This window comes from Aotus nancymaae, unplaced genomic scaffold (genome assembly GCF_030222135.1).
Source record: "Aotus nancymaae isolate 86718 unplaced genomic scaffold, 86718_ANA_hifiasm-v0.15.2.pri h1tg000059l, whole genome shotgun sequence".
In the NCBI taxonomy this organism is placed as follows: Eukaryota; Metazoa; Chordata; class Mammalia; order Primates; family Aotidae; genus Aotus; species Aotus nancymaae.
In genome coordinates this window covers 46492636-46505631 of record NW_026988473.1, presented here as the reverse complement: position 1 = coordinate 46505631, position 12996 = coordinate 46492636, and the positions used below count along the sequence as shown (strand labels likewise).

The 12996-nt window shown below is 36.6% G+C and overlaps 1 protein-coding gene across 4 annotated transcripts in view; it reads right to left on the bottom strand.

Annotated features, from left to right (window-relative positions):
* Positions 1 to 12728, bottom strand: part of BTBD10 (BTB domain containing 10) — a 75491-nt gene extending 62763 nt beyond the window's left edge. For 2 of the 4 annotated variants that reach the window (XM_012456624.2, XM_012456626.2), the window contains exon 1: positions 12544 to 12727. The gene's annotated coding sequence lies outside the window, so the exon portion shown is untranslated. Of the gene's footprint in view, positions 1 to 9127; positions 9177 to 12543 lie in introns of those variants that run through there. The other 2 variants (XM_012456621.2, XM_064365159.1) reach the window with 2 other exon arrangements.
* Between the last annotated feature and the right edge of the window lie 268 nt (positions 12729 to 12996).

Below are 12996 nucleotides of genomic sequence, written 5' to 3'. Positions count from 1 at the left end.
AGACATGCAAAGAATTAAAACAGTAAAAGTCAGACAACAGAAACTGACTCCAAGTTAGCTCAGATGTTAGATTTAGCAAAAAAAGACCTCAAAACACCTATTATAAATATATTCAAACAATTAAAGAAAAAGTCTATGCAAAGAACTAAAAGAAAAGCACTGTCTGGATGACTGACACAAAGGGCATACCAGTAGAGAGGTGGCAACTATCAAAAGAAATGAAAATTCAGCTGAAAGAATAATAATTAAAACAAAAGATTAGTAGGAACAATGGCATATGGAGACAACAACAACAACAACAACAATAACAACCAGGGAACTTGGAAAACAGATCAATAGAAACTACCCAATCCACAGAATAAAGAGCAAGAAAGACTGAAAAAAATTGAAGAGATTCAAAGACAGGAGGGACGGTATCTAATAATATGGGTAGATAAGTTACTGAATACATACAAAACATGAATGAATCTTTTTTTTTTTTTGAGACGGAGTTTCGTTCTTGTTACCCAGGCTGGAGTGCAATGGTGTGATCTTGGCTCACTGCAACCTCCGCCTCCTGGGTTCAAGCAATTCTCCTGCCTTAGCCTCCTGAGTAGCTGGGACTACAGGCATGCACCACCATGCCCAGCTAATTTTTGTATTTTTAGTAGAGACGGGGTTTCACCAAAAACATGAATGAATCTTAAAAGCACTGATAAGTAAAAGAAGCCGGATTCAAAAGTTACATACCATATGATTTCCTTTCCATGACATTCTTGGAAAGACAAAACTATAAAGACAGAGAACAGATCAGCAAGGAGTTAAGACTGAAGTGATTACACAGGGACAGCACAAAGTAATTTTGGTGAGTAATGGAACTATTCTGTACCTTAATTGTGGCAGTGGTAGTTAAACACCTGTATGCTTTTATCAAAACTCACAGAACTATATACTAGAAAGAAGTAATTGTATTGCATTTAAATTTTTAAAAAATAGCAATGATTTTAATTAACATTTAAAAGCATCAAATATATTAGCAAGGCATAATGAAACTACTTTTTGATCAAAAACACCAAGTCACACTGTCCCATTACTGTATCAACCACACTTAATCAATAGCCATCCTACCACTGCCACAAACGACATACATAAACTTTCGATAATGAAAACTGGTGAGTTTTCATTTCTACTTCTGCCACAATAGTGAAGTTTTAGAATCAGAAAAAACTTGTATGATTCTGTAAAAGCTTAACATTCAAGACCCCAATTTCCTTAAACAAGAAATGAAAATGACACAATTCTCATTATGTAATCTATTACTATTTTAACCACCAAACTGTTAGATAGGATACCTTATATAACACAGTGCTAGGCACATTGCGTTTTAAAGATTTGCTCAGTCCTTGTTTAATTATACACACCACTACACTAATACACACATACACACAAAATGAATATATCTCCTTTCTCTCCCTGACATGATAAATAGCACTATTTGTCCTAGAAAAAAATCTAGAACCAATCTAAATGTTTATCAAGTTAATTGGCTAAAAATCTACACAAATATATCATGCAACCAGTAAAAATGAGATATATAGATACTGATACAGAAAACATTTCAAAACATATTAAGCTAAAAAGCAAGGTACAAATATGCATTATGTAATCCCATATTTACACACACAAAAAAGAAAAAGAAAAAACAGAAAAAAGAAAATTAACAAATTAAGCACATACATACACACATACTCATCTGTGCTTGTATATGTTAAGATAATGTCTAGAAATATCACATAAAACTACAACTAGTTGCCTCTGAGAAAATGCTGGAATAAGGAGACTTACTTTTTGTTTTATTCCTTCATACTATTTGATAGAAAATGTTTCTGCCAAATGTCCCCCATTAGACTATAAGATCCTTGAGGGCAAGAACAAAGTATGATTCATGTTTGTGTCCCCACAACCTAGTACAATTTGTATGTAAGCTTTTACAAAATGTTAACTACATTAAGAAGAAAGAAATTGAAGGACATTTTACTTAATATAATTCACTAGTGCAGAGGAAATAAGAATTACAAAGATTTATAAGCAATCTTTAATACTGTCATATACCTATACCCACGTTTTAGTTACGCCAAAGAGCACCAATCATGTGAATCTCACTTTCAAATGAGCAAAAATTCTAACAATTCAATTTCTAATGCTCTCAGGAAATACACATCAAGATAGTGGGGATAAAAGATGGAAAATGTAACATCTCTAGAAACGTATTTTAAGATATTACCAAACAAGCCCTAAGTTTCCCCAAAATATTCCTCAAAGATGTGCCTATTTAAATCTCACAGAAGCCCTTTCAATTGTTAAGGCCTGTCCTTTTCTGATTTGTTAAAGTTAAAACAAGGCAAGCTTAACTGAGAACTTTATTCAGGATATTTTTGTAACTGATTGAATTTTATGTATCAAATTTCACCATATAAAATGAAAGTGGCCAGGAATGGTGGCATGTACCTGTAATCCCACCTACTTGGTAGGCTGAGATAGGAGGATTGCCTGATTGAACTCAAGAGTTCAAGACCAGCCTGAGTAATATAATGAGACCCCCAGGTCTAAAAATTAAAAATCAAATAAAATTAAAATTTAAAAATTAAAAAGATTTTTTAAAATTAAATTAATTTATTCTTTCATTCAGAATCTATTTACTGAGTACTTAGCACCTTTCAGGCATTTTGATAACTGCTAGGGAGACTCTAACAAACAGATTTAACAAAACTCCATGGTATTTACATTAAAAGTAGAGTCTGTTGTCTATTTAAAGGACAATCTCTAATTGACCAAGTGATGTAAGACTTCCAAAGTCAGCTCGGTCCACCCTTGATGTTCCAGAGGTGATTTGAATAAAATCTTTGTGTTAATTAATTTTATCACTTTTATATAATTTCTATTCAAATTTTGCTGACTCCTTAAGGCATTAACACTTCAAGAAATGAACTGTGACTCATTTGTTTCCTTCCTATTGCAAACAGCTCAATAAATGTTTAAAAATCTTTCCACAGTTTAAGCATTTACAAAGTATCTACATTACACGATTAGCACTGTAAATAACTAGAACTGTTCATAGGCTACCATCTTAAAACTCAAAAGGCATATTTTTTTAATATGCTAAAGAAATAACTATGTTTTACTTTTCTACTATGACCAAAAAGTGTTGACTTCAAAACCAGAAACACCTTGACATAATATCAGTTAATACAGGCAATTCTCCTGAAGCCGATGCCTAAATTGAAGGAGATTACAATCAACTCTTAAGAAGCAACTCCTTAACCTTTAAACAAAGTCAGACAATATTTTAAACAATATTTTCCTTCCATAATGCTTTTATGCTTTTTCAGATATGCTGTTCCATTCTGACCTATTCATTATGCCCTTTACCTTCCATTCCTTTCAGATTTTTGCCTATCAGCCATCAATTCAGCAGGCTAGAAAAGGATCTATTAAATACAATTCAAGTTCTAGACTACAGCACTGCTCAACAGGACTTTCCATTGTCACAACAGTATGGTATTGGAAATGTTCTATGCTTGCATTGTCCGAAAAGCAGCCACTAGCCACACGTAGCTATTGAGCACCTGAAATGTGGCTACAACTGAAGAATTAAACTTTTAATTGTCTATTTTTAATATAAATTTAAATAGCCACATATGTCTGGTAGCTACCATATTGCCCTCATAATTAGAGTCAGAAACATCAGAACCTTCTCCACCAGAGAAGTTATTTAGCCTCTAAGGGCTTCATTCTAAGGAATCTAAAATTTGCCCTGAGACAAAATACATGCTCACAAAGAAACACTTTACACATCTGTGTGTCTCAGTATTATAGGTAGTATTCCATTTTAACAAAATTTAAAATGTTCTTATATTCAAAGATCTTTGAATTAAGGCTCATTTCAATAATTAAAAGTCTATGGTACATGAATAGATAAACCAACCAATAGAAGAGAATTAAAGGTCCAGAAACAGAGCTCTAAAACATAAAAAATTCAATATATGATAAAGTGATATCTCAAGTCATTGAGAAAAAGACAGACACTAATAAATGGTATTGGGACAACTGAATAAACACTCAGGAAAACATGAAACTGAATCCATACCTCACACCACATACAAGGATATACTCCAAATGAATAAACTATCTAAATGTAAAAATTGGAACCACACAAATACTAGAAAAAATATGGGTGATTTCACTGACAACTGGAAAGGAGGGAAAGCCTTTCCTATTTGCCTATGAAAAGCACCACTACTTGCAAAAAGCATAGAAAAAATAAAGTTTTAAAAACAAGTAATGTTTTTCTTATATTAAAAGGGCTAATTTCACAGTATATAAAGAGCTCCTTAAAGAAGGAAAGAAAAAGACAACTTCTCTTCTCCAAAACAGAGACTACAAAAACAAATGGGCAATCCTCAGAAAAATAAAGGCAAATGGCCTTAAACATAAAAATATGTTCAACCTCATTCATAAAAGAAATGCAAATTAACACCTCCAATTTTGACCATATACACTTTTGGTAAAGCTATGGAAAAGCATTCTCAATACTGGCATACACTGCCAATGAAAAGTATAAATGAGGGCCTGGAGCAGTGACTCGCACCTGCAATCTTAGCTAGCACTCTGGGAAGCTGAGGCTGACAGATCACCTGATCCTAGGAGTTTGAGACCAGCCTGGGCAACATGGTGAAACCTCATCTCTACTAAAAAATACAAAAATTAGTTGAGCATGGTGGCACATGCCTGTAGTTCCAGCTACCTGGGAGGCTGAGGTGGGAGGATCACTTAAGCCTGGGAGGTCAAGGCTGCAGTAAGCCATGATCATCCCAATGCATTCCTGCCTAGGTGACAGAGTGAAATACTGTCTCAAAAAAAAAAAAGAAAAAGAAAAAGAAAAAGAAAAACACAAATGATATAACCCCTGTAGGGAGGAATTTTTAATATCCAACAATATTACACATAAATTGACCACTCCTACTTACAAGATACAACTCCACTAATATTCCACAAATATTTGCAAATATATTCACTGTGGCATTATTTGTAATGGTAAAAGACTAAAAACAATCTGAATGTGCATCAAAAGAAGCTAACTGAATAAACTATGTGCATCCACACAGTAGAATACTATGCATCTATAAAAAAGAAAAAGGAAGATCTCATATACTAATATAGATTAATATCAAAGATACACTGTTAGGTTAAACAACAACAGCTATAAAGGCAATAATCCCACTCATGATAAAAAGGAAAAAAAAAACAGGTAGGTACAGAACAAGCTGTATTCAGCATACTACCTTTTGTGACATAAAGGGGAAATTTAAAAATATGTACATATATGCAAAGACAAATACATATATATAATTATTTATTTTTGTAAAAGAAAAAAACTCAAAGTATAAATAAGACATTAATCACAATGGTTACCTATAGGGGCAGAGTTGGACTCAGGTGAAGGTAATAGGGATGTAATCAAGACTTCTGAGTTCTCTTTTGATATACTTTAGATATTTAAACCATGCAGTGACTTACATAACCCAAATAAATAAATAGTGGTATATGTAATATCCATGTGTGTATGTATGTATCTGTGTGCACACATATATTTGTGACTGGAAGCAATTATCATTGAGTCACGGGATTATGGTACCATTTTCTTCTTTGTCCTTTGCTAAATGTCCCCAGTTGCACATAATGTACATTACTTTTACAGTCAGAAAGGAATTACTCCAAAGAAATCCATTTTTATAGAAAATTTTTCAAAGCACTCATCATAAAACAATTTCAAAATTAACAGCTATTCAAGCTGGGTGTGGTGGTATGTGCCTGTAATCCTAACTACTTGGGTGGATGAGGCAGGAGGATCGCTTGAGCCCAGAAGTTTGAGGCCAGCCTGGACAACATAATGAGACCCTGTCTCAAAAAAAAAAAAAAAACTGTTCCAGTCTACTGTTTTTCTTTTCCTTTTTTTTTTTTTTGAGACAGAGTTTCGCTCTTGTCGCCCAGGCTGGAGTCCAATGGCGCAAACTCAGGCCACTGAAATCCCCACCTCCTGGGTTCAAGCGATTCCCTTGCCTCGGCCTCCCAAAGTAGCTGGGATTACAGGCGCCTGCCACCACACCCAGCTAATTTTTTTGTATTTTTAGTTGAGATGGGGTTTCACCATGTTGGCCAGGCTGTTCCTGAACTTCTGACCTCAGGTGATCCATCCTCCTCGGCCTCCCAAAGTGCTGGGATTACAGGCATGAGCCACCAAGACAGGCCCAGTCTACTGTTAAATAATATAATTCACTAGGGAAGCAAAAATGATTAAAGATGTCGTACCACTTTGAAATATGGCAGTTTGTCCTTTTCTTAACATGTTGAGTTCAACTAACACAGACAGCTGCATACATGTATATTTATAAACAATGCACATATACTATCACACCAGTATTGTCTAAATAGTACATACACACACGAAATGGAAATTTAAAAAGGATACAGTAAAAATGAAATAGAAGTTCTATTGCTTTCTTTGTACAGCACAATGAACAAGTTTTTCACATAACCCCAGAAGCACATGAAACCCACTAGGGGGATCACTGGAACAAACTACTCCAAATCAGAAGACTTGTGAATTTGTATTCTAGTCTCAGCCATCTTACTGCCCGCAAATATCTTTGATTAAAATCAGTTAAGGGGTTTGATTTGCATTTGTTTTCTCTTCTAAAAATTGGTGTATTAACAGTTTTAAAGTTACTTTCAGAATCACAGTTTCATAATCTAACTAGTCTCTCTAATAATTATTCTCTTTTAAGAGAAAAACTCCAACAGTTTGGAAAATTAAAAAAGAAACAAGAATGTCTCGCCGTTAACCATCTTACAGGAGGTAATGGTCTTCTATAAGAAAATTCTAAATGAACAAATGAAGAGCCAAAAAAACCAGATCATATTGCTTGCTATCTTGATGTGAGAAAAATCAAATTCAAGCCTGCATTATATAAAATAAATTGTCCTGGATAAAATAATTACCTTTAAAACAATTCAGCAGTATTTGTGTGCCACCCAAAAATGAGAAAATCATAAACACACTTGTACAATTTTGTACCCAAGATTCTTTCTCAGGTATCTGAGCACTAGAATTTTATTTATTTTTTATTTTTTTCCAAACCCACTTGGTTTCCTAGGATGACATTTATTTTTAAGCTGACATTTCATGTAGTCTACAAATAGAATAGGATAATTTTCTATTCATCTGCTACAAACAGTAATAGTCAAATACGTTAAAGGAAAATCATCCAAATTAATAAAAAATGGTTTTTTAGAGGTAGATAACAGTATCCCAAAAGACAATTTTTAAAATGCCACACCATCTTTCTCTTCACTCTAATCTCTTTCCTTTTGCCTACTTTTCTACCTAGCATTTATATTACACAGAACACCAGATATCAGCCAATACATGCCAACATGAAAAACAAGAAAAAGAGTTTCCTATTGTTCAATGCTTATCGAACAAATAAAAAGAAAAGAAAAAGAAAACGTTTTGTAATTTCCAAAGGAGGAGTGATATTGGCAAGGCTGTAAATAGTCATTTGAACTTGTCCTCTCCAAATGAGACAGCCAGATGTGAATGTACATTTAACTAATGGATATGTTTCAAGATCAATGGAGATAGAGAGGTAGGAGAAGGAGGCAATGATGCCAGTATGCTATTTCCTGAGCTTAAACACAGAACACAGTGCTAACAACTTATATACCATTTTAATATTTAAGAGCACTTTTATATACTTTATTTCATCTCATCCTTAAATCCTTGACAACTGGTCAGGTGCAGTGGATCATGCCTGTAATCCTAGTACCAGCACTTTGGGAGGCTGAGGCAAGCAGACTGCCTGAACTCAGGTGTTCAAGACCAGCCTGGGCAACACAGTAAAACCCCATCTCAACTAAAAAATAAAAATTAAAAAAAAAAAAAAGAAAAAAGCCAGGCATGCTGGTGCGAGCCTTTAGTCCCCACTACTTGGGAGGCTGAGGCAGGAGAACTGCTTGAACCCAGGAGGTAGAGGTTGCGGTGAGCCAAGATCGTGTCACTGCACTCCAGAATGGTCAACAGAGCAAGACTCCATCTCCAAAAAAAAAAAGAAAGAAAAAAATCCCTGACAATTGTGTTCTATATACATTTTTTATGTGAGGAAACAAAGGCTCAGATAGGTTAACATTAATGTCATAGAGCTAACAGTGGGCTTTAAACTCAGATGTAAATGATAATAAATAAGACACTTCAAGAAGAAAGTATGATTATGATTTAAAATTACCTTAGTTCCTATAGCTTCTGTGGGTGGAGGGGAAAACAAGACAATAAAATAAAATAAAAAATAAAATAACCTTAGAAAAGTATTTTTCATAGTTTCTAATCAAGTACTTCAATCAGTAATTCACTATAAAATACTTTCATTCCCAGTTAAATACTAAATAATAATTTCAATTTGTCACCAAAATTACTAATAGATCACTCATTTCAACTACAAAGACTAAAAATATGCACCATATAATCAGACACCTTACATTTTTAAACAGAATAACATAATTAAACTCTTAACAGGGTGAAGAGAGATGCTTTCACTGGCAACAATAACTTACAATCTTGAGAAATCTGTGCATAAGGTTACATATTTAACTTAACATCTTTCCTCTTTATGTTCAAGTTTCTACTATTTCAAATACACAGCTCACTGTATTCCCATTGCCTATTTTTTGATCCTTTATCAGAAAGCATCTTTTTGTATTCTGATTGTTTACCTTCCATCTTCAAGTTATAGATTGATACATTGTTAGCAAACTAGTTCTCAGTTTCAAAGATCCCAAAGTAAACCAGAGCAAGATACATTATGGGAAATGCAACACTGGCTTGAACCCTGATGAAGATTCTATTAAAACGGGGGAAATTTTTTTAATAGTTCTTCTTCCATTAACAAGAGAAGGTAACATCTGTACCTTCCTGACCCGCCTTACTTTCAGTTCAGAATCAACAACAAAAAGAATTCAAATAGATGACAATAAAAATATAACTGAATTCAATGAGAAAAAACCCCTTATTACTTCAACTGCAAATTAAACTTACCCAGTTAGAACTGTAGATGTTCCATTTCCTTCTCCCTCATAGTAGTCCAGCCTGCTCAGACAAGCCTACCATACAAATGAATAGACAATGTATATCCTAAGAATTGAGAGTCCCAAAAACTGAATCATAAGGCACTGAACAAAAGTATACTCAATCCCTTCCCCTAGCCTCCTCTAATACTCCTTTTGGACTTCAACTCAGGGGATGGGAAAAAGGGGGAAAGCTATTTCCAAAAAAGAACTTCCTACTTTATGAGTCATGGCAGAAACACCTAGAGACGAAAAAAATGGTTCCCCCTTCAACAAGCACAATCTTCTCAAATATAAAACAAATTCTTCAGAAATAATCGTAAAACTCTTCAACAGGAGCACCTCACAAACATAATACTATCTCCTCTTCTTTCATTTCCTATGTCAGAGAGAAGCAGGGATTGGATAAAGAGTTATTAGCCTAGCTTGACCTGAGATGACTGAGCTGAAATGAAGAAAATCAAGTCTGCAAATTCCCAAAGCAGTCCTGATTAAAAACCAGTATTCTATGTAGTCTCTGAACAAGTTATGATACATTTAGCTATAAAAGGTGGACCTCTTTGTAAAATTGCACAATACACAAATGAGTTTTAATGAATTCATCTTCCTTTTCAAAATTCTCTCCCTTACCTAACCTAACCTCCTCTCACCCTTATCCTCAGTGAGGACCCTCAACTTGCCCTCTATATGCCTAAAAACCACCTCTTACTTAGGTTTGACCTCTAGCAGTCCCATTCCCCATAACCCAACGAGGTATGAATCAGATTATGTGATTAAATTACTTCACATTAATGGGTAAATGAGGCTTAATCCACAAAGGTCAATTCCACTCATGTTATTAAACTCTACTATGTATAGGGCACTAAGTTTAATGTACCTATTCTTCTTACAAGAAAAACTAACACAAATCAATCTTTTAATGAACAATGTAAGGAAGGGGCACAAGAGTGTTTGCTTCACATCACACTTTCTCCACCTATTTCTTTCCATCCTGTTGCCAAACCCTTCCAACCTCCATCTGGCATGGAATAAAATCCAGTAATTTTAATTCCAGTAAATGTCAATGCCTAGGAAGACAATGTGGGATAGCACAACAAACAATAAATATTCAAATCCTGAGATGGACTGTAGAGGGTCTCTTGTATTTAATTTTATATATTAGCTGCAAGTGCAATAAAGAGCTTCTAAATAATCCAATTTCTGTACAAGATACCTCTAAATCAGCTTTGCTCAGAACTGAATTATTAAACCATAAATATTGAGACTTTTTTCTTCAGTTATTTCCACAGTTAAAACATTATGGTAAATACCAGTTCAATTTGCCCTACTATACTTAACAGCCATTAAACTTAACTACTGTTTTCAATTAGACGTGACATTTTTCCCAAGACCCCTTAAGTCTGAAACTTCAAATTTGCTTTAAACCTTTTTTCCTAGACATAAAATTTATGAATTCTGATCTATAGCAGAGCCTCTAAACTGGAGAGCCAAAAACAACTATAGACAGGTTTGGGTTTGATTCAGCCGCAAAGTATTTTTAATGGTTTTAATTGTCAATATTTCTTCTTTTTTTTTTTTAACAGGATGTGCCCAATGACAACAGTTGTCAATATTATTAAAAAGCAAGACACTGCATGCAAAAATCTAGATTTCTGGGTTTTCTTGAGAATGCTGAAGATGGGGTCCATATTCATATATGGCACTGATTAGGTAGACCTGAGAACTGGATGTCTCTCTGATAAGGCATAGGGCAGCTCCTTCATTTTAATTATCTGACTAGTACCCGAAAGCATGTGAGTTTGTTGCTCATGCTATGGCTTTGAAAGGTGCATAATATTTTCCATATCACTTCCATACTTCCCTAAGTCACTTATTATAAAAAGCCAAAAGAAGACCACAGTGGTTTGCAAATCGATAGTTAATAATTTTAAAAATTCAGACAGCTTAGAAAGAAGAAAATTCAGACTGGTGGGAAGGGTAACATAATTACAGAGGGATAAAAGTCCATTTGAAAGCTTTTTTGAGAGTAAAAAAAAAGGTGAAAGAACACAAAAACATTGTTGAAACACTAAAAGCTTTCCTGATTGAACACTGTTACTCTCTGGTGGTTCCTTACCACATTCCATGCTTCAGAACCTCCCCTCCTACTTTGTACATATTGACATAATAGCAGTTAGGTCATACACGCTGAGAAATCTTGGGAAAATTTATAAAACACATTTACATCATCAGAAATAATTCTTCTCACATTTTTTTTAACAGTCTTAGTCCACTTTCAAATCCCATCCCAAGTATTTTACTGCTTTCAGCTTTATATTCAAATGACAACTGTAGTTCTGGGTTTCAGGCCTGAACTTCAATCTTTTGGCCCTTCAACTCTTTTGGCCCTTATGGCTGCATTATTCTATCTCTTATTCCGATTTCTACAGTCTCTTTCATTGAAAATGTATTCCTAACCCCCTCTCTAAAAGATTTTGGTCAAATTCGTGTAGTTGGGGGTTGGGAGGATAGAGGCGGGAAGGAACTCAGTTGTCCAAATACAATCAATATCGTGTGCTGTTTCATTTAGATTGCTAATTTAAATAAAAAGCATGAAAACTCTGAAATATAAGAACATCTTCATAAAATAATCTTGTTTGCTAAGTGCATAAAGCCACAAGCAAGTGAAGCTCTATCTTTCAGCACGTCTGGACAAGTGACTTTTCATCATGGACTCAGAATACTGAGGAGAAAGGAGAAGCATGAAATCTGTGAGGCCCAGGGACAGTCACAGTAGCCCACACTAACAAATTACTAAACGATGTCTCACCTTCCCCCGCCCCATTCCCAAAGATAAGGGTGTCAGGGCACCTGCATCTTAAGAAGAAAGACATCAGAACCTTTTCCGTGCACGTTTTGAGAAAACAAAGCTTTACCATACGTAAAAAACGGTTACAGCATAAAACCACGTAGCACATTAGTGGGGTCTCACTCTTCACTCAGAGGGAGGCTTCCCACCACCTTATCCCCTATTGTGATGCGCCCTCCTCAGGAAGTCTCTGCGTCCGTCGGAGATGACAGGGAAGGGGCGGGGCACGGGGTTCCTCCGCCCTGGAAAGAAGGGATGAGGGTATCGCCTTCATCCTCAGGGAAAGGCCTCCGGACTCACAACCCAAAAGCTGCAGCCCCAAAACTCAAGCCCCATCCCGGCCTCTTCTAATTGGGTGCCCGTGGCCAGAGCCTAAAACGCCACGCACGGTCCCCGAGGAGGGTCCAGCCGTCCAGACCACCGCCACAGCAGTTCAGCTCTCACGCCCAGATTCGCCCTCCGCCCCTTTCCTCTTTCGCCCGGGCCAAGCCCAGCCTCCCGCGCCGCCCCCGCCGAGTTCCCCAGCTGAGTACACTCACTGTCGAACCTGTAGTCCCTCTTCAGTGCCCACAGAGAATTGGGGCAAAAGCCGAGGCCGGTGACACCTCCACTTCCTCCTCGGCTAGATCCCTCTGGAGGTGGCTGTGGAGGCGGCCACTGAGGCGGCTGCGAGTAGCAGACCCGCACCGGCAGGTTGTAGGCCGGCTCCTCGCCTCTTCTCGCGAGAGCTCGCAATCCGAAGAGGCGAGGCCAGCCGCGTTCTCGCGAGAACGGTGCTCTCCGCCCAGGGATGGGCGGGGCACCGAGGGAGAAGGCAGTTGAGGGCGCGGCGGCCGCCGGTGGGTTCTCAGTCTGCCTGCTGGCTGAGCGGAGACGAAGGCGCTGTGCGACCTCTCCTCACAGGCAGCAGCTCGGAATCAGCCTCGAGCCCGAGTGGCTGAGGCCTGTTACCCTCAAACCTTTGAATCCTACGTTTTCTCCTTGGTTTTCTG